This window comes from Agelaius phoeniceus, chromosome 1 (genome assembly GCF_051311805.1).
Source record: "Agelaius phoeniceus isolate bAgePho1 chromosome 1, bAgePho1.hap1, whole genome shotgun sequence".
Taxonomy (NCBI): domain Eukaryota; kingdom Metazoa; phylum Chordata; class Aves; order Passeriformes; family Icteridae; genus Agelaius; species Agelaius phoeniceus.
Window position 1 is genome coordinate 43140290 of NC_135265.1, and position 22001 is coordinate 43162290.

At 39.4% G+C, this 22001-nt stretch overlaps 1 protein-coding gene across 3 annotated transcripts in view; it reads left to right on the plus strand.

The window, feature by feature from the left end:
• ANO10 (anoctamin 10) overlaps positions 1 to 22001 on the plus strand; it is a 123234-nt gene that overhangs the window by 99426 nt on the left and 1807 nt on the right. The window lies entirely within an intron of this gene.

Here is a 22001-nt window from a genome sequence, read left to right on the forward strand (position 1 = left end):
TCAGAGTGGAGCAATTGGATGCAGAATAGATGACAAAACTTCCAAAAGTCAGAAGAATTTAGTTTCATGTGAAGGAACAGTAGGCTGAAGAGAATGTTGAAAATTTAAAGGCACAGATCAGAAAGATAATTTTAACTGTGACATTTGTGGTTGGGGTTTTTTATGAAAGAGAGGGAGGGAGGAGTGCAGGCATAAAGCCTCAGATTCATCTGACATGGAGACAGAGAAATTTGGTTTTGGGATAGGTTCATATCTGTGAATGATTCTTTGCTCTCTGGTTACATATTTTCTTTCGTGAATTGCAAATTCAGATTCTTACCACATTTTGTAGATTTGTCTAGCTTGTTTGTGAAGAGGAGCTTTGAAAAATAATGATCTTGAGGCAGTAGTATTGGGGAGAAGTAATTTACTCCATTATGTAAGTACTTCTGCAAATCCTTTGAGACAATTTTCAAATTAGCGTTTCTAATTCCTTGGAAATACATTGACTTGAAATTGTAACACATTTAATTCTATTTATACAGGAAAGATTTGTTTTGGAGGTTTGTTAATCAACTGATATGCTTCTGGGAGAGGTATCATTATACTGGTTTGCAAAGCCTCAACTGTTTTCTAAAATACAGGTATTAAAACCAGTGTAGCTTTCCTGTAGAGTTTAAATGGTGAAATGTACAAATCTGTTTCACTTCATTGCTTTTTAAAAGAGTCAAGAAACATGAAAGTCTTTATCTCGAATAATCATCCCAACTCCATTAGGTTTGAGAGCCTCTTACTCCCAAGCCCAGAGGGATTTTTTTTTTAGTGATGTTGGAATGCTTAAAATGCCTAATGTTTTTAAAGACCTTCTACAACTTATAACAGCATTAATTATCAGTACCAAAGTGAGGGCTGAAGGTTTGTCAATGATGTAATAATTGTAAAATGGGACTGAAGTGAGAAGCAGTAAATTGAAGGGAACTTGGCAAACCACAGCTTTGCTCCTTGTGCTCTGGATTTTTATTTCACCCAATGTTCTTAGCTCAGTCTAATTTACAGGATGTTCAGTGAGTGAGGTTGCTTCACCCAAATTTATTTTTATTTTCACTGTTTAATGGCAAGGTAAATACTTATTTTTCTCTGCTTAGAACCTAACTGCTGTTCCTTGATTTACATGATGTTTATTATTCAGGATACTCAGTGCCTCCACACACAGTACAGAGTACAAAATAAGTGATGTAGATTCAGAATTGTCTCATTTGCAAATAAATGGTAGCTCTACATAAGTCTTGGATCTTCAAAATTGTAATTACACTCACTACTTTTTTGTTTTTCTTGTTGCCTGCCTAATGTATTCCTACTTGTAAAGAAGATAGGGTTTTTTCAGAAATAATGTATGATAATGTAATCAAAGCCAAAGTGAGATTTTCAGAAATGCTGATGGATTAAGTGTCTAATTTCCACTGTCTATCACTACAAATTGTGTGGCCTTTAGAAATTTTTTGAACAGTTCACCTTTCATTCATTGCAGTTGCCAGATACAAAACTGAATCAAAGCTATTTATAATCTTCAATCTCAAGTAGCTCTCTTCAGTTTGGCTAAGATTACTTTTTGCGTGTGCATCCTCCAGAACAGTTTGTGCAATCCAGGTGTTACTCATAACTGCAAACAACTGGAAAGCTCTTCATTTAATCCAGCAGGTGAAATACTTCATCTTGAGCATTGATGGGCTGCAGAGAAGACTTATCAGTAGCCTCAGAACAGAAAATACATCATTTCCTCTTTCCTAAGAGTAACTGACTGGCTCTTCTCTCCTGCAATCATTTATAATGTGTTTGCACTCTAGATCTTGTTTTACTCTAAGCTTCTTTTGGTTGTTATGTTGTACAGTGTGATTGGATGCAATGTAAGGAAATCAGTAAACTAAATTCCAAATAACTTTTGTCCTGGGAGGAAAGATTCCATAGTAACTTAGATTCTGATGAAGCTGGAAGAGGTTTAACACACTCTTTCTAAAATGTGTTCTATAAGACAGTTGCTTTCATTGAGCTGTCTGGTGCTCATCAGGTGCTGCATTTGCTGAAAAATACGGTTTCATATATATAAATAGGAAGACATAATTATTTATTGAGGTATGTCATCTTTTGAATTTACTTTAAGTTCAAAACAGCATGAAATGCACAACAAAGACGATAATGCTCGCTTACGTGGCAGACTTTCTGCTGTCCGTTTACATACCAGACTGTAAATTCTGCAGTAGTATCTTTTTATGCTTTTATGTGTCTCAGAAATTTCAAAGTTTCATAGTAAAAAGGCTTTACAGTACTTCTAAATATAAATAAGCTTAAAAATAAATCCTGCAAAACTGCAACGATCCATTTAATAAAATGCCCATTTTTATAAATGCCCTGAAATGAGTGGGTGAAAAATAGTGTGACACATCATGTGGGCTTAATCTGTTTCATATAAATTTGCTGTGAAAGCTCTAGTTCAATATAGATAATGTGCAATCTGTTCTAAACATCCAGTTGTACAATAAGGGTAATTTGTGGGAGACAGTTATGGATCTCAAGAGCCCTTTCATCATGCAGAGTATTGAATTAATCTCCTCCTAAATGCTCATTCAGAAAGTGCCAGAAGACTGCTCTGTTTGGTTGCCATGGCAGATATTATTCTCCTGGCTCCTTTGAGAGCTACATTTCTATAAACTATAAGTGTTTTCAAGTTTATCAAAGCAGTAAGTTGTAGTTATTCTGATTTTTGTTGCAGTTGACAGTTTCCTTCTGTCATGCTTGCATTAATTTTATTCTTTAAAAATGTTATAAAATTTCTTTTTACCTGTATGTTCTCTCAAATAGAACAATAACTTTCGTTTAGAGACAGAAAAAGGCTAAAAGGTATTTTGGACATAGAGTCTTACAGCCTTTTTTAGATTAAAGTAAAAAGAAATTTAAAAATTGTGTACCTGTATGCTGAGAGACTAGTGAAAATGGCAGAATACTGATAAAAGGTTGTGAACAGGGAAGGGAATGAAAATCAAGGCTGTATTTTATCAAGAGTGTACAGGGACAGATACTGTGAAGGAGATTGGACTGATTTCTTATACAATAAACTTTTCCATTTGCATGTTCTCCCGTTGCAATTTCCTTATAGGCAGTAGAACTAATGAAGCCTGATTTCCTCAGGACTTATGTCCTGTCTTTCCTGAGCCTATAGGCAGCTGTGCGCATGTCTTCATTAAACCAGTGGCAGTTACTCTGGGCTACAATTCTGTTTTCAGTGATAGGCTGTAGGTTTGGATTTCTCTGCATACACAGCTACTCATTTTCATAAGCTGAAGAGACACTTGGCATCCTTGAGACTTCTGCAAAGTTATGACTTCTGTTGGAACTGGCTGGTGGCCAATTTCACTAGAAAGGTGGAAAGTTACTTTGTGGTCTCTTGCTCCATGGCCCTGGCCCTTTAGATGTCTGACTCAGGTGGCTTTAAAGAGGCATACTGTCACTGTGAAAACTGCCGATTTTAGGAGACAGTTATTGGCCACCACTGAAATTCAGAGACTTGCTTTAATTTTAGAGTTATTATTTAATAATTATTCTGTAGTAATGCATGCTGTCAGTTCAAGGGATGAGATTATGATACTTGCTTGTCCTGTTACAATTTGGATGACCATGTGCTTTGAACACTTCAGCTTCAGAATTTATTTTTTTTTATTTAACTCTGGCATTTTGGTTACTCAAAATAATTATAATCAATATAAGCCTGTCACTAAGGAGACTAACAGGGTAACAAGTCATCAGAGTTTGCCATGAGATACTTGCCTGCATTTACTTACCCAGCTACACCTATGAGTTAGTGCTGAGCTCGTGGGAAATTCTGTACTCCTGATATCCAAAAGTAACCCCCTTGTTTGCTACCCTGTTACCAAACTGCCCTTTTCTAGAGACATCCAGAAGCAAAGCTGTTCTTGGCGGTCCTGTGTCAGCCGTGCAGCTGAAAGACTCTCTCATCTAACTCCTAATCAACTGTGAATGTGTGGGAGGATACTGCTTTGAATCAGAGATAGTGTGAATGATCATGTGGACAGGCATTGAAGGGAGGAAGGGAAGCTACCCATTAATAGCTGGAGTTGTCAGAAGTGTTTTGTTGATATGCAAATCTCTCATTTACCTACTTCCAAGTCCTTTAGTTTAGCATAAGGGGACACAGCATACATAAACTCTTCAGGTACAGAGTGTTCATTCTGCACTTTGTTATGAATATGCACCCACAGGAGGAAACTGTGTGTGGATGGCATGTGTTAGTCTTCCTGGGAGAGGAGATCTAGTGTGTGCACAAAACCTCAGGGAAAGGCAGATATTTAGAGAATTGGAAAGCTCTGGGTAGGATTATATATCTTAGAGCACTGGAAATTGATTCATTGCGATTGCATTTTCTCCTTAAATCAAATTTGTTTCTTGCACAAGATTGTGGAAAATGCCATTCTGGCCAGAACCTACATGTAGCTCATACTGCCAACAAATCTGTTAGAGACCATCCCATTGAAGCAACAGCTGAGCTATGAAATGGTTGAATTATGAAGTGATTAAACAGAGAAAAATTAATATAAGAAAGTTAGTCACAGTAACATGAGGGGGTTTTCAATATGCAAGCAAAATAGGGAGCACATTAAGTGGGGCAAATAAGGCCTGATATGCATATGAAGGATATGTAGGGGGTTTGTAACCTGAATGTCTGTAACAGCCAACAGATAAGCATTGCCTGTTTTTTCATTGTTCTGCAGAGCATCATAAAGACAGGATTTCTGCTGCATTTGGAGGCTCATACACTTCTGTGAAAAAGCAGCAAGGCTTGACATTTGAGAAATTTGAGAGGTTTTGTGTTCAAAGAAAGCTGGTTGAGGTCAAAGAGCATGTCAGTCTTTAAGTAGTATTCAGCATCCTTCTAAGTTAGTGTGGTGAATATTTTAGATTCTAATTACCTAATGTGTAATTAATTTATTATGCACTGTGCTGTAAAAACTGAAATACTTCTTTTGACAAGCTGAAATAACATTTTTTATTATTCATACAGAGAGTAGGATATTGAATGTTGTATGTAACAGATTATAAAGTACTAAAATGTATTCTGGGGTAATTTAGCAAGCAGACAAGAATGGAGTTCCTTTAACCTTCTCTTCCTGAAATAAGTATTAAACTGAGGTGACTGACATTCTACATTTTTGTCAGCTCAGAATAACATTCTGCTAAGAAATTTCTGAAATCTTGGGGCACATACTGCAGCTTTCTATAGACAAGCATCTATACATCATTGTATGTGTATCAGTCTCAGTGTTGCTCTCTTATAGAAACAATATTATGTTGCTGCTCTGTGTTTATTTAATAAGAGACTGAAGTCTCCAATATTCCAAGGGAATTTGCATAAGAACCAAATTCATTTATGTACATGGAAAGCAACACACTATGATATAAATAGCTGTGTGCCTAACCAAAAGAGAAAGTTTTCCTGTATGTGCTCTCAGGATTGGTTCTCTTTGATGTGCAGCTCTATGAATAACAACTAACAGGGCATGGGGTGGCAGGTAGCTTGTGTGCAAAAGAGAACACTGTTTAGAGCAGGTCTTTTGGGGGAGATAATGTCTTTTTTGCTTCTGAGAAGCAGGCTGTCAGGAGGGTTCAGCAGTACTGCTAGGCTCTGCATACTAAAACGTGCTTTTTAAGATGCCAGCTCATATAAAACGGATTAGAGAAGCCAGGAGGAAAATATCTGCCAAAAGAACTGAATTCAGACAGATACTTTTAAAAGCTTTATTGTATTTTAAAGTTTTAGTAAAATAAAGGAAAACTAAATGGAAAAGCAGGATTGAATCAAATAGAACATTTTATAAGTTGAGGTACTGTAATACTCTTTTTCTTTCTTTTTCCTCTCTTTTCTGTTGACAACAAGTAAAACTTCAGCTATCATTTCAGAGCAATTGTGCCTCTGTCATTTGCTATTACTCACTCTATTATAGGAGCAATGTGCACTACTTATGGCTATATATCCTCTGAAATAGATGGAAACCAGAAAGATTTCGTTTTCTGGGAAGCATTTGGAGAATCTGAAGTTTATTAGTTTAGTTACCTTGTTTGGTTTTGGATTGGTTGGTTGGTTTTTCTTCCTCATTTACAGGTGCTGCTGACCTTTTTTTGGTTTTTTTGGGTTTTTTTGAGAGTGCTTTAGTTCTTGAGTCTTTGTTAAGGCTGTGTAGCCAATCTATGAGTTTTTTGTCTGATTACCTTCTTTTTGTAGGAGAATCTTTTTTTGTTGTTGTTGTTTTTGTCTGTTTCCTCTGATGATAATAGTATTATTCATATTCCAAGGGTTTTTTTCTTTACTGTCTCAATTTTTGTTTCATGTGGAATAAACTACAAAACTTCCAAAAGTCAAAAAAATGTGGAATGTGTGTAGAGAAATGAGCCATATCTACCCTGGTCTATCTACCCTGTTACCTCAGAGCAAAGCTGTCCCAGAGCAGTATGTAGTGCACTTCTCGACTCAAGAGTCTGGTGCCTTTCAGTGACCTCTCCTTGGTCCCTCAGAGCAGAGGAGGCAACATTTAAAACATGTCTTGTTGGGCCAGAAATTGTTTTCTTGTCAGACACTGACTGTTTGGTAGTGTAATGGGCTTATTACAAAAGAAAAGTACAAGCCAGAAGGGACCATCTCCCAGATAAAACTCTGAAATTAATTAATGGGGCAGCTGAGCAGAAAGGATGGAGACATGAGGAGAGTAGTCAATCTCTTTTAGGAGAAAAAAAAAAAAAGAAGGAAAAAGCTAAAAACTCTAAAACCCCAGAAGAAAGCAACAAAGATGTTCAGTGTGATAAAGCAATGGATTTTCAAAGATGAAAATCAGTTTTTGATACCTGAGCAAGTGCTATTTTCATCCTGGAAAAAAAAAAGGCTCTGGATGACTTAATTGTGGCCTTCCAGTACCTGAAGGGAGCCTAAAGGGAAGACATGGGCATGTAGTGATAGGACAAGAAGTAATAGTTTCAAACTGAAAGAGAGTAGGTTTAAACTAGATATTAGGAAGAAATTCTGCACTGTGAGGATGGTGAGGCACTGGAACAGATTGCCCAGAGAAATTGTGAATGCCCCATCCCTGAAAGTAAAGGCCAGGTTGGATGGGGCCCTAAGCAACCTGGTCTAATGAAAGGTGTCCTGCCCGTGGGAGGGGGATTGGAACTAGTTGATCTTTAAGGCTCCTTCCATCCAGATTGGGTAATCAAACTTTCAGGATCTGACCATTTAGAGTTCCTTCAAAGACATGCTAAAAGTTTAAATTTCAATGCAGAGAAAATATTTTGCAGGTCTAGCAAATATGTGCAGGCATAGTGATTCCATAGCTTTTGATAGGAACTAAATAGGAAAAAGTGAAAGGATTTTAAAAGTTTTTGTAATTATTTTGGTAACCTTCATGTAGGATATGATACATCTGCCAGAATGGATCACCAAACCCAGGTTTTTATCATTCAGGTCAGACTCTGAGACAAAAGAACTGTGTGTTAGATAATTTATTCTGCAGAGTTTATTTAGTTGTAGCACTTAGAAGGCTTAAGCACATTAAGACTTGTGTTACCTTAGCTCACTATAAAGATGCACAAGTGTTAAGTTCCTGCCCCAGAGGTCTTTTTGGGTGTCTGTGCTGCAGGTACAGGTCACCATCTGCTTGCCCATGCAAGTTTCAAAAGCTTTCTACAATTCTGCCTTGTGCATTGCTTTTGGTTACCTAGGAAAGAAAAAAAAGACTTGAAAAAGTTTAGGCAGCAGCACAACCTTGGATATTTAAGGACAATGTTACATGCTGTTGGAAGGGCAGGACTGCCCATAACACAGCAGGGATTGCTGGATATTTGTTGAAGAGAAGTTCTGTGTTTGAATAGTTCTAAATAAATTGAATAACTGAGGAGGTCTGTTTCTGTGAAAGGGGTGGGGGTTGTTATCAGAATATTCTTGAGCTGGTGGATTTTTTCAAAAGGCAAGATTACTTTTTATATATAAAGAGTAGTAAGTCTGCTAAGTAGATAAGGTTCTTGTGACTCTTGGTTCTTTACTGTTTCTGACAGGAGAAATTCTATGAAATTAATCAGCCTGTCTTTTTCCTCTTTGGGGAGATGGAAAGGTCTGCTCTTAACACATTCTAGCTAACATTTGGTAACCAGTAGTGAAGTAAATTCCTAATGAAATGAAAGACAGATTGGTGTGGGTTGGTAGAAGTACTGTTGAGTAAACCCAGAATTTAACTGGTCTGCCAGTTGAGAAAGTCTTAAGTGGCTAAATTAGACTCGCATGTGGCAAGAAGAGACTTCTTCTGCAGGTGGGACACACCCAGAGCTTCCCTTACTTGTTTTTAACATGGTGATGTTGAAACTACCAGACCAAATAATTAATTAGTTTATCCAGTAACTTCTCTGGGAATGATCTGTCCTGTTGTTTCCATGTTAAGTATATGAAAGTGTTTGGAGCAACAATTAATGGGAGCAGTTCCTTACTTGCTGTATCAATTAGTTTTAAGCTTATCTCATCAATAGGGAGGATTTTCATATCTGCTTCACAAATGAGATTATTTTTAATGCCACTGTGAATCTTCCAGTTTGTTGCATAAGCATTTAATATGAGAGCATTTATAAGGATCATAGTGATTCCAAGCTGTATTTTCCTTTCTATTTTTTCACTGATCAGCAGAAACCATGAAAGGAGATTCAGCCATTCACTAACACAGGATAAAACCCTCTTTTCTTCTTTTTAGTAAAACCCCTGCAGATTTCAGAAGAGAGAAAACTTATTTAAGGTGTTATTTATATATTCTTTTCCCGATAGTATTGGTGATTATTCCCATGTCACAGAAAGATGAAACAAAGTCAAGAAGCAAGTTCAGCAGATGGCAATTTCAATGGGATATGTTTCTTTGATCAAAAGTTAATAGGAAGGCAAAATTCTAATATAATTACTTGAAGGTTAGCTATATGAGATTCATACCAAGTAATACAGAGTAACATATATAATACATATTTTAAATTAGTGCTCAATGCTAATTAGTTTTTAGTATATACTGCCTGCTGAAAAATTCCTTTTCTGGGCTGAAGTGTGAGTTCCCTATAACATTATGGTAGCAATATTGGCCAGTTCTGAAATTTCACTGTTACAAATGAGGAAGGCATTGGGAGGGGAATTTTCAGGGTAGCAAAAACCAACACATGGAAACCAAAACCTAACAGCCTCCTATTAATATTGTGGATAATGCCCCTTTAAAGACAAACTGTTAAAGTCTTCTTTATGAATGCATTTTCTTTATTTTTAGATAGATAAATAGATACAGTATACAGGTACAGAGAGAGAGAATGGGAGTCTGGATGTGTGGATTCTATTCAAGTCCTTGGTAGATGCATTCTTACACTGGCTTACTGTAAACCACAGCCTCTGCTGTATTTCCTTTCACCACTAATAATTATTGTAATTTCCTATTAGTAGGGGAAATTATGTTGCTGTCATTTTAATACATAAGAGATATTTGCTTTAGTTTATTGCAGAAATCTTTTGCTGTGGTTGTGAAATGTTACTGTTTTCAAAAAGGGTGTAACTAATGGCCACGGTTCCTGCAGTTCTGTTGGTTCTATAATGGTGTGTCTTTACTTTCTGATTGTTTCCAGTGCCAAGAATGAAGCAGGAGCATGTGAGCACTGACATATTATCAAGCGCAAAGTGCAGAAAATGGATTTCTGCAGCCTGTTAATATTTTGCAATTATTTGTCCTGCCCTAGCTTGCATATTTGATTTGCCCTGAAGGATCTCTGGAAATGTGTGTTCACCTTCCATCTTATACCATCACAGAAATTTGCTGTGAATTAGCTAGGTGACTCACTGGATAATATTGACTCACTTTACTGATGCAAAATCATATGATGTTTTCAGCATTTATTTAGAGTCTTTTCACAGCACTTACTGGCATGTTTTTTAAAATATGGTTGGTTTGACAGATGTAACAACTTATTTTATAAAGGTCTTACTATAAAATTTACAAGACAACATATATTTTCTCACAAATGGTAATGTTGTACAGTGTTTCTATAGCAGTTGGACACTTTTGGTGGGCTACAGCTACTATGCTAAAGAGAAATTACTTTAGATGTTTGTGTTGCATGCTAGGTAATTTATTTTTTGTGATAGATTAAAGTTGAGGAATAGGAGTATGATGGTAACTGGTGACCCAGGGTATCCAGTAAAAGCACTTTTCACTGTATAAAAAAGATTCCAAAGCCAAGCCTTGAGGTCTGTGGTGGTTTGACAGGAAATGTGTTTTTTGGGATGCTGTGTTTTTGGCCAATGGATATTCAGACTTTAATATTGGCATTTAACCTGGCCATTGAGACATGGACACGCCTCTGAGAACACGGGGTTAAAAGCAGAGCTCTCCCCTGGGAGGGTCCTTTTGGGTTTCCGGCGGGAAAGAGTTCGGGTCTCTCCCCCGGCCCAGCTGCTGGCTGGGCAGGGGGAGGGGAAAGCCATGTGGCCGAGAGAGGTAGGCCTGAGCCCCGGGGTGGAAGGGTGGAAGAGAGAAAGAGAGAGACAGACACCGGGAGCCATCGGGTGCCCCCCCTGAGAGACACAGAGAGAGAGAGAGAAAGAGCCGCTGCCTGAGACTGTGACCTTGAAGCTTGATAAACATGGGCCTGTGCCGGCAGCACGGCTGGGACGGAGAAGGGGGGGGGTTCAGCCGGCCACTTGTAGGAGCTTTTAACCCCTTTTTGGAAAATGAGAACTTTACAGAACATTGACCTTTCCTAGAAGATAGAGTGGAAGATGAGGAAGAAAATGGGCCAGTGTGAGAGAGGTCTGGGCAAGCGAGAGATAGTAGAAGAATAGAGAAGAATCTTAGTGGGAAGAGATGATGGAGTAGCTTTTGCTGGACTCTTTTTGTATAGCCATGGACAGACCCATGTTCCTTGTGATACAGAGACTGCATTCTAGGGGGAGGCAATGGCCTCAGAGCCAAGAGGGTTCAGTGTTGATGCCCCTCGGCCCCAGGGGGTGAAAAATATGGGGGGGACAGGTGTCCCAAAGGAGAGATTGTGGGGACAGGTGTCCCAAAGGAGAGACTGTGCCTTTTTTGGATCGGGACAGAGCATCCTTAAAAGACAACCCTAGAAGCAGTTCTGGTCCGTGTTCAGTGGTGAGAGCACTGGACATGAAAAGGAAGAAGTCACGACGGCAGATGTACTCCGGGCGGTGCCACGAGTGACACGGAAACACACGAGGCTTCAGCTGTGTTTCCAGGGGAAGCCCATGGCACAAGAAGGACTCCTCTCCTCTTGATGAACTGAGGATTGATTGTTTGAAGGGTGGTGCAGGACTGAGAGTTGGTGATTTGAGGAACAAATGTATTGAGTTGGAAATTTGGTGGGGGGAGGAGGAAATGTATTTGTGAAGTTTTCATTTTCCCTGTGTATGTGTGTTCCTTTTTCTTTGTAGTTGTAGTGTAGTTAATAAAGTTTTGTTTTCTTTTTCCCTAAGTAGGAGCCTGCTTTGCTTATTCCTGGTCACATCTCACAGCAGAAACCAGGGAGAAGGTATTTTCATGGGGGCACTGGCATTGTGCCAGTGTCAAACCATGACAAGGTCTGATAGAATTAAATTAGTGTGGCAATTTAACATGAATCACAATAGTTAATCCCCCAGTGCATGCTGAAGCTGGCACCATTAGCTCTGATTTCCATTGAAGCAAAAGAAGGAGGTCAGTCTAGAACAGCAGCTGGACTGGAGCTGCATATATGTGTTCCACACATTCATTTCTAGGCTTCAGTTTATTGTCTGTCTTTATCCAGCCCCTCAGAGCAGAGCCCCAGAGCAGGGCTGTGCTGGCAGCACTTAGTCCTTCCTTTGGTTCCCACTGCTCCTGAAAGGCGGAGCAGGACAATGGGAGTGGGAGGAGGAGCGGGGCTCTCTTCCCACCAGGAAGCTGCCAGCCTCCAGGGCCAGTCTTCTCGGCAGCTTTTCTGCCAGCAAATCTGACCCTTAGCCACCTGTGAATTTAGAGGCAGAAGGGAAAGATTTCTCATTTTGAAGGAATTGAAAGTTAAAATATAAGGGAGAGGGTACAGCTAGGACAGTAGAACAGTGGGGAATCCACAAGGAGTAAATAAGGAAAGGGAGTAAAATGCTTAAATAAAATACTTTAAGAAATTTAAAAAGCAGAAAAAATAAGCAGGAGTGTTACCAAGGCATATGAAAATTGACTTAGTCTGTGCATGGAAAGCCTGCATAGACACAAGGTTTATGTTGACAAAGTAGAAGAATAATTGCCATATGCATGAACTTTTTGGTAATCATTCAGGTTTTGTTTAGAAGGTAAAAATTTTAACACTAAGTTCTAAACTTAAAACCCACAATGTTATTAAAAGAAATTCTTTCAAATGCAGGTGTATTTTATATAATACATGTACTCTCCCTTTATGTATTATACTGCACAAAATTTAAATTAACAGAAAGGAACTGGGACTATAGGGTTGGCAAGGCATGAAAATAATAAAATTAAATAGCCAGAAATCATTCATCCATTTTTTTTCAATTTAAACATCTTCACAAAGTCTTTTTCTGTAGTTTCTCAGTTACATTGCATAGGGTGTTCAAAGGCACTAAAGCAGATCTCAGAAAGAGAATAAATACTAATACTCAACATACCTACAGGTTGTGGTTTGTCTTTATATTACAGAGCTGCTTAAAATACCATCTCTCTTCAGACTGAAAATAGTAGCTCTTATGCAGCTTTGATTTGCTCTTTATTGCAGAAGAATTTCATAAAGCTTTGCAAAGAAATTGCTGATGGTATTAGAGGCCGAAAGGCACAGAATTTTGTGAGGGGCTCTGATACAGTGGAGGTAGCTCTGAACAGGAGGCTGTGGAGGCAGAGCACTTCATCACTTCAAAAGAAAGGTGGTGAGCAGCAAAGAGGTTTTCTTCCCACTAATGTGTTGGAAAAAGGGAAAAGGTATTCTGTTCACGCCTAACACAGGAAGCATATAAAGAGAAAGTCTGGTTTCACTGAAGTAAAAGAGAACTTTGCCATTGCCTTCACGGAAACCAGACCTTTACCCTTTGCTAAGTTGTTCAAAATTGCAACAGGCTTAGCAGGGCAATTCATAAAGATTATAAATCCCTAAATATTGCCATACCTATAATTTAGGACTATGTCAGCTGTTACAACTTTACTCATTTTGAAGACATGCAGTTATAAACTACCAAACCAACCTTTTACTCTCCTACCTGCTTATTAGACAGTCTTTTGTAGTACAGCAAGGGTCATGCTCTGTGTCCAGTTTGTGCCCCTTCAATGAAAATGGCACATTTGGTCAGCTGTGTGTATAATTGCATATAATTTTATGTATAATTGCATCCTGGTACCAAAACCTCTAAAGTGGCAACATGCAGATGTCTGGGATGGGGTGAAAAGCAGGAATAACATTTATCTCCCCATCCTCTGCCTGTGCTTAGTTCAAGAACTTCCTGAGCCAGATCAAACCATAAATCCACTGTGACTAATTTGAGGGACTGACTTTATCTGATCAGACACATACCAACTTAAATATAGATTGAAGAGCAAATCAATAGCCTGTAATCAGTTGATACTTAATGTTTGGCCCAGTGTTTAAGGGAAAACAATTTATTTCTTTCTATGGGTGCATAGTCTTCCCAATGAGTTGGGAATGTGGCAGGAGGGAATTTGCCTTTTCATGGATGTGTCTGGTGAAGGAAGAAATTCTGTCAATGGTGCCACTGCCATTTTGTATTTAAAGGCCTGTTTAACACACTAACATTCACAGAGTTGATTGCTTCAGAATATTTATAAAATTACTGTAACTACAAATTGTTTACTGGCTCTGTGTTGATTATTTTTCACTGGACTGTAACCAAGCAATTGCAGAGCCCTCACAGGAAGTAGAAGAGAGAAAAGCAAGAATGAAAATATTTCACAAAATTATATTGTAATAACATATGCTTGGGTCAGGAGAGCTGCTGCAGGGAAGGAAAACAAATAAGATTGTCTGGCAGGTCCCTTCATTGCTGGCCTTGGACTTCTTGCCTAATAAACTCTTGAGCAGAATTGAGAATAGTTCTTCACCAAATAATCTAAACATTGACTGGTTTTTCCTACTTTACTGTTGGAATATGATCCCAATATTATCGGATGGTACATTCCTGGGCTCGTCTGACCCTTGCTGCTGGACCAAAGGCGGCAGCTGTGGTGTTTCACCTCAGAGACACCTTTGGCTGGCTGGGTGTTGCAGCTGGGCACTTGGAACAGGTCCAGGCATGCAGGAACTCAGTTTTACCTCTGGTGGAAAGGCTTTAGATGATGGTGAAGGAAAAGGAGATGGGTTCTGCTGGAGGGTTGATCCAGAGCTTTATTCCAGGCACACAGACCTCTGAATGTTTCAACAGCTCCAACAGAAGCCTGAACTGCGTGGTCACCATGTCTTTTAAGCCCGGGGAGAGGGGTAGGGAAGGGATAGGTATGCCACCAACCAGGTAGGAGGGGGGAAGTCACAGGGGACAAGTGGCACCTAGATAGCCCAATGACCCCAGGGCTGAGAAGCATCTTTTGAACTTTTGCCAATCAGACGATGCCCTTGCCTGGAATGTTAAGATTGACGGACAGCACTTAGCAAGGGGGCAAGGGGGAGGGGAAGGGAGAGGTTGTTGTTGGAACACCCGAGGGAGGAACTGGAATAGCTGAAACAGGATATTGCATCACACTGCAACACTTTACTATGTTAAAATATTTTTTTTAATACTCTGGTAACAGTTAATTTAGAATTAAACTTACCTTTCATGCTGATACAAGAGATAAACAAAGAGGCAAATTTCCTCTTAGAAAAAACTCCTTTCAGAAGAGTGGGTACTTTTCCTACGTGTCTACCCAGCACTGAAGTCTGATTTCTTAACATGTAGCTTTTACTTCAGATACACTATAAAGTTTTCTACTTATATTTTTCAGACATTTGATTTCTCTGGCATTTTCGGTCATATTTGTGAGGTTGAAGTTTCTTGCCTGCCACAAAGAAATGGAAATTTTGTATTTGCAGCATTGTGGCTGCTGTGTGATAGCAGGACAGAGGACAGCCATGCCCCCTGCAAATCTTTCTGCTTATTTATGTCAGATTTATGGCACAGATGGTAATTTCCAAAGATAGTGCCTGAAGTTGGGTTCTTAGCTTCATATCTGGAGGCTGATCTAGATTGCCCAGTGAATGCCCTGCATAGAGGAGTAAAGTTCTTATCTTGTTACTTGTTTTATTTGAAATGAAGTTGGGCTCTTTATGACTCCACAAATTAGGAAATTTGGAGAGAAATATGAGCCCAGGGTAAAACTGAGACCAGCTGGGCTTGGGCTGGGGCTAGCCATGCCTTTGTGTCCACTGGCAGAGCAGAGGCTGGGTAGGACTTCAGTAGTGCTTAGATGTTGGGGTTTATGTGCCTGGGGTCCAGGGATGACTAGCTTTGTGTCCAGAAAGGAGTGGAATATATTTTTTTTGTCTTCTGAGGGTTGAGCATAATTCATTTTGGGAGACTGTCTCTGTTTTTCACGCAGTCTGTTCCCTGCTGTTGAATGGATTACAGGGAGACACGTTCATGCTCTTTGAGTTTTTCCTCTGCTCATTTTGTGGCATTAAATAGTTTAAACTGTTCTCTTGCCTTTTGTACAATAGATTTGCTAAAGGATGTTGGCAAGAGCTGTGGGTTTTGGCCTGTGCAACACCGGAATTGATGCTGTGTGGTCCCCCCTGGCTGAACCTCTGTGACGTGGGTTTGTGCACTCGAGGGAGGCTTGTGTCTGTGACCAGCAGGTTCCTTCCAGCTTTAAGCTGGAAAAAATGGAAGCACAGAGAGTCTGAAAGCACACATAGTCTGAAACATGTCTTCTGCAGAAGCTGTAGTGAGCTGTGTATTTTTTCCATCACTCAAGCAGTTGGCCACTTGAGCAGTGTGAGGAGGAAGGACTCTCACTGTCCCCCTGCAGTGCCACCTTCAAGCCCCTCACCACCTCTGCCAGCGCTGCTCCAGAGGCTGGCTGGCTGCTTTCAGCAGAGTGAGTGAAAGGCATTGAGCTTCCGTGGTAAATTAGGGCAGATTGAGCAGCCTGCTTGTTAGCCAGCCTTTTACTGCTGTCACAGAACCACAGAATGGGTCAGTGGGAAGAAACCTCTGGAGATCAGCTAGTCCAACCTCCCTGCTCAAGCAGGGACCCCAGAGCATGCTCCTCAGGACTCTGCCCAGATGGCTTTTGAGTATCTCCAGGGAAGGAGACTGCAATTGGTATAAAGCTAACACAGCTATGTCTGCAGTTAAGCTTCAGGGTCAGCCATATCCATATATTAGGAATTTGTGTCCAGAAGGCTCATTAAACTCTCCAAGTGCTGAGTATTTCTCTTGCAAAAGGGATGTGCCTGCTCAGGGACACCTTGCATAGTGAAAAAGCTTGTTAAACTTCAGAGAGGCAGAATAGTGTGGTTCACTCATTTTCTCTTGATGGTAGCTAGTAATAGGAAGCAGGTAATTACATCCTCCAAAACCCCTGAGAAAAGGAATTGTATCATTGCTCACCCTGAAACCACTGAAGCATCATTGATGTGTTGTTAACCTAGGGGCCAACTGCACCCTTAAACCATAGTGATGTCTGCATGACCCAGGGCACAGAACTAAAGAAATGAGTGTGGGACAGCACAGGCCATCCCTCCCCTTTGAGATGTCACCAAGGTCATGTCACATTGCACATTTTTGCATCATTGCTTTCATAGCCAGTCGATAGTTTCTGAATCCAAAATCTATTGACCAGCTGCTGATTGGGTGAGAGGTAATTGCATAAGCTAAAGGGAGAGCATCCCTTGGGCTCAGCTGGCATCCTGGGAGGGTGGTTTTGGCACACACTCTTCATCAGGCATTCAGATGTTGTTTAACATTGTATTTATCTGTCACTTGGCAACTATTTGGCCAGTTATGGTGAAAAAAGTTATGAAATATGAGCTACATGAGGAGAAAAACAATGTAAATATTTTGAGAGACAGAATGCATAAGCTATATTCTGAAGAAAATACTATGAGACTGTCTTGTGTGACTTCCACTATTCTTCATTTTTGTACTGTCTACTGAACTAAAATAAGGTTCAGCAAAGGGTGACTAATACTGTAAGAATATTGTAATGAGTATTAATTAATACTTTGCAATTTAAATCAGAGACAATCTGAAGTAGATCAGGAAAAAAATCTTGGAAAAAAATGTACTACAAATGGGGTTGCTTTGACTGCAATTTCTCACAGTGCTATTAATCAGGTACAATACTCCAAGGCACAAATTATGTGATTCTGCAAGTTTTCCTGACTCTGCACTTACTAATTTTGCAAACCTTTTGTTTCATTAACACTGGCTTTGTACTTGGTATTCTATCTTGAATTAGGCATACAAGAAAGGAAAGAAGAGAGGGTTGGTTTTTTTTTTTCTCTTTCACATTACTTTCTGTTTCTTGTAGCAAATCCCATTCTGGGTCTATGGAGTCCAGGCAAACTTCCTGTCACAATTCCTGTAGAAACAACTGTAAAAATCTCTCAACCTGGGAGGGGCCTAAGAAGGTCAGTGGTCCTACTTCCTGCTCAGGATAGGATTGCCACCAAATTTAGACCCAGGGCTGTGGGAGGGTGGGGTTTCCTGTCAGGTGCTTTGAGGACAGAGACTCCAAAACCTCCCTGGGCCTCTGCTGCAGTGCTTAGTTATCCTTGTAGTGAAATGTTTTCTGTTGGGGCTTTCTTGGCTTATTTTTTAATTACTTCATTTTTTTTGTTCTCTGGTTGTGCACCCTGGCCAAGACCCAGATTCCATCTTCTTGTTGACCTCCTTGTAGATATTGGCAGTTATCTCAGGGCATGTGCATCACCTCCCTGCCCATCTTGGATTCCACAATTAGCTTGGCAGAGTGGATCAGTATCCTTCTTATACTGGAGGGCCCAAAATTAGATGCAATCTTTTAGGTGTAGCCTAGAAGTAAGGAGATTAGTAAATATTCCTTAAAAATTTAAATTACTCTAATTGCTCACAGTCCTTGTGAGAGTGACATTTCAGGATTTGTTTCTTTGTTATCTTCAGTTTAAAATTTTTCTTGCTTTTTTATAAAAAATCTGCATTTGACTGTTTAATGCTCATGTGTGGCTTTCCTGTATATAGAGGGTTGTTTCTACTGGGTTGCAGCATCACAGGGCCATCGGTCTTGGCACTGGGAAATGAGGAAGTTGTGAAATTGTTTCTACAAGTCTTTTATCATACTACTGAAGTAGGGGAGAAGCTGTATTCCGGAAATCAATAGCTTTCAAGAAGAATGAGGGGTTGTGCAGGATGACTTAACTCAAAATAAGCATTCAGTGTTGCATTGTGGCTGTGTGGTCCTGGGATTTATAAACAGGAGTGTACTAGTACAGGGACTGGTTATTACTGCTGTCAAGAAGCATCAGTTACCATCTCCAGCTAAGGAAACAAACATGTTGCTGGAAAAGTGGTCAGAGTCAGAAATGCAGCTTGGAAGTAACCCCAAGCCTGGAGTCCTGAAGCACTGTTGCCTGCAGAGTGTTCAGTGCCACAGACAGAAACCCTGAGGGAAGATTTGTCATTCTACATATGAAGCTACCATGACCTTACACCATTATAATCAGTGAGAACAAATTTCCATTAAATAAGCTTTTAAACCTTTACACAGAATAAAATACTATACGTAGAAGAGGCTTACTGAGTTTTGAAGCAGGTGTTAATTTGGCTCTTCTATAACTGGTTGGTACTTACAGATTAAGCTGATACAGTTCTTGAGACAGCTCAAGAGCCAAGAAACTACTGTTGTTGTGATTGGACACCATTACAAAAGAAGAATGTAATATATATCTGTCATGTTTTCATATTATAATTAATGCTAGAAAGTGGGAAAGATACCATGTACCACTGCTCTTTCTGACTGCATATGAGCTGTTCCACATGGTGTATACAGGAAAACCAGAAGATGAGGTTGCTGATAAAAAACACCTGCTTCCATGTATTCTTATACTTAATATAAACTATTTACATGTCTGTTCTTCATATGTACAAACTTGTGTGTACATTGAGTATGTACACATGAGTATTACCTGTGGAAAAGCATCAGTCCAGTGAGTCAATAGATCCTGGTTTCTTTGGTTTTCACTTTTACATGCTTTCTGTGTTTTAAATTGTTTTCCTCAGGTTGTGGTTGAATTGTCAGTTGGCATTAACACACACAGTGGTAAAATGAAGAGTAGTTAGAGGCTGACTTACCAGGTCTGGGCACAACTGGAAAATAACAGTGTTGTAAGCATCTGACACAGAGCTCAGCAAGGGCAGTAAATCAACATTAAACCAGCAAAGGCTGTTAGTGTCTGTTAAATGTTGGCTGTCCCACAGAAACCATAAAGGAAAGGTGAGAGTGTCTGATTAGGTTATGAGTGTGTGCAGAACCAGCACTGGGGCAGCAGGAATGCTGGGTTCCAGTGCTGGGGAACCAAGCCCTGGCACTGCTCTGCTAAGTTCCTTGGCAGCTTCCAGGGTTTTGCTGTAGTTGAGGTCTCTGGTGCAGCTGTGTATTTCTGTTATTTCATGGTTTTAGCGATTTAATTTTGTATTTTGGTGTTGTTGGCAGCACTAAATCACATGTTTAGGCTTCCATAGCCCCTCTAACTGTACCCTATACACTGAAGGGAAGTTGGTGTTTCTGGAGCCCACAAAGGAAGTAGCCTGATTTCCGTGCTTGGTATACAGCTCTGTTTGTGGTGTGAAAGGATCTGTTCCATTTTAATAAAGTCCTTTCAGAAAATTTAATGTTGAAATGTAGGAAAATCTAAGTAATTGGTAAAGCATATTTGTAAACCACATTAAAGGGTTTTTGCTATTTCTCCTGGAAGTACTGTCTAATTATATTACATGTACTTTACAAGGAAATTTGAACTTAATAAAATGGAAATAGCAAATCTATTGAATTACAACAGATAAATATTTAGAGCATTTCCTAATAGTAGAATGTTAGGATAAACAACACTGTAGCCCCACTAAAATTAATACCAGTTTAAACATGTTTCACTCATGTATTGCATGCACAGGCTGCTGTTGCTAAGGGTGCTGCATAAAACAGAGCATTAACCATAAACCTTTCACTAGTAACTCTCAGCTGATAATAAATGAAGAATGGCTTCTTGAGCCAACTCATTTCTGAGCTGTGCCTCTGATTAGTTCACAGAGGCTTTTAATACCCCTCAAATGAGTGAGGTTTGTCATCATGTATCTAGTAGGTTTAACAAGTAGATCAAGACATTTTTAATATCTCGCTTCCATATTTTTAAAATACTTCTTAAAGCTTACAAAGAAATGTCTTTTTGAGGGAAGAGCAGTTAACTCAGCCCCACAGGTTCCCCAGTGAACCTGTTGGGGCTGTCAGGGGAAAAGTGATCTTAAAAGGTACCTCATCAATTCCCTTTCTCAGCAATAAAAATTTAAAAATACACTCCCTTTCCCATATGTTGTCTTAGAGAAATATTTTCCCATTGAGCAGGAACATTTATTTTTGCAGTAAATAAGAAAGAAAATTTTTAAATTCTTTAGCCTGAACTTGGCAAGGAATTTCTCTGTTTAAAGGTGCCACCACATGTTGCTTGCCCAAGTGATAGCTCTTGGGGGAGCCTGCTGCTGGCAGGTGCTGCCAAATACATTTTGGTATTAGAAACTATAAAGAAGAAATTAAATACACAGCTCTTGGGGTTCTCACGTGGCTTATGATTCATTTCCTGAAATATGTGTATGACTGCATTTGGACTGGTTTTGCCCAGCCCTTGTGTGCCATGGCAGCATGTGAAGCTATTTTAAGAGGTTTTTCTACTCACTGGCCTGCTCAAGAAGCTGGGATATTTGTTTGTTCATGTCATGTATTTTAAATATGATAGCATAAGATTGCCAGCAGAAGACAATCCTAGTTTAAGATTAGCTCAGTTAAAATTAGGAGGGCCTTCAAAAATAAAAGAGAGGGGTCCAGCTTGTGCAGAGTTTTTGGACAGATTACATTTAGTCATCATTAGCACTCGTGCTTGGTTTTTTTCCAGACTTTGGCAAAGCCTGCAGAGATCAGAGAATAAAAATACCTTTCCAGTCTTCTGCATTCCTCATCAATCCCCATACAATTACACCAGTACTCAGAATTTATGAAATTCATTCTAAAATAAGAGAATGTTTGTATTTGATGGATCAGGAACTGAATGAAGGGTCTGTCTTCTGTGTCTATGTTTTTGTAATAGGAGGAAAAGACCCTTTAATTAAAGATGCTATCATTTTATTCAGACATTTATTTAAACAAGTGAATCAGGATGTAGAAGAGGAATCTATCTGTATTCCAGCCTTTAGCTGTGGCTTTTTTCCCCTCCACTGTTGCTATGGAGAAGCATATAAATATTTGTATCACAAACTAATTTTACTTCACTTATAGATGGCATGGAAATACAGATAAAAATGGTAAAGAAAAGTTGTTGTAGGTGTGTTTTAGCATGCAGAGTAGTGTTTTGGAATAGGTTCAGGCCCGGACTAGCAGCAAAGAAGAGGCAGAAGGTGCTCTGTTGAAGCATCTGACATCTTAGGATCCCATGTTGTGGGATAGAAACTGAATGATAGTGTACACTTTATTTGCAGCTTTGTCTTTTCCAATTTTGTTATAGCATTTTTAGATACTTCTTTTTCTAATAGCTCATATGTCATGGGCCATTTCTATGAGATCAAATAAAAATGTAAAAGAAACAACTTTAGCTCAGTAGCACACATCCATCCTCCACTGGGGGAATGACACAGAACCCACACAGTGGCTTAGGAGTTGAATTGTTATTTCAAATTGTTTCTTCATATGATCATTCACATTTTTTCATGTCCAGCCTTTTCCTTTCCTTGCCTGCCAAATTGCCTC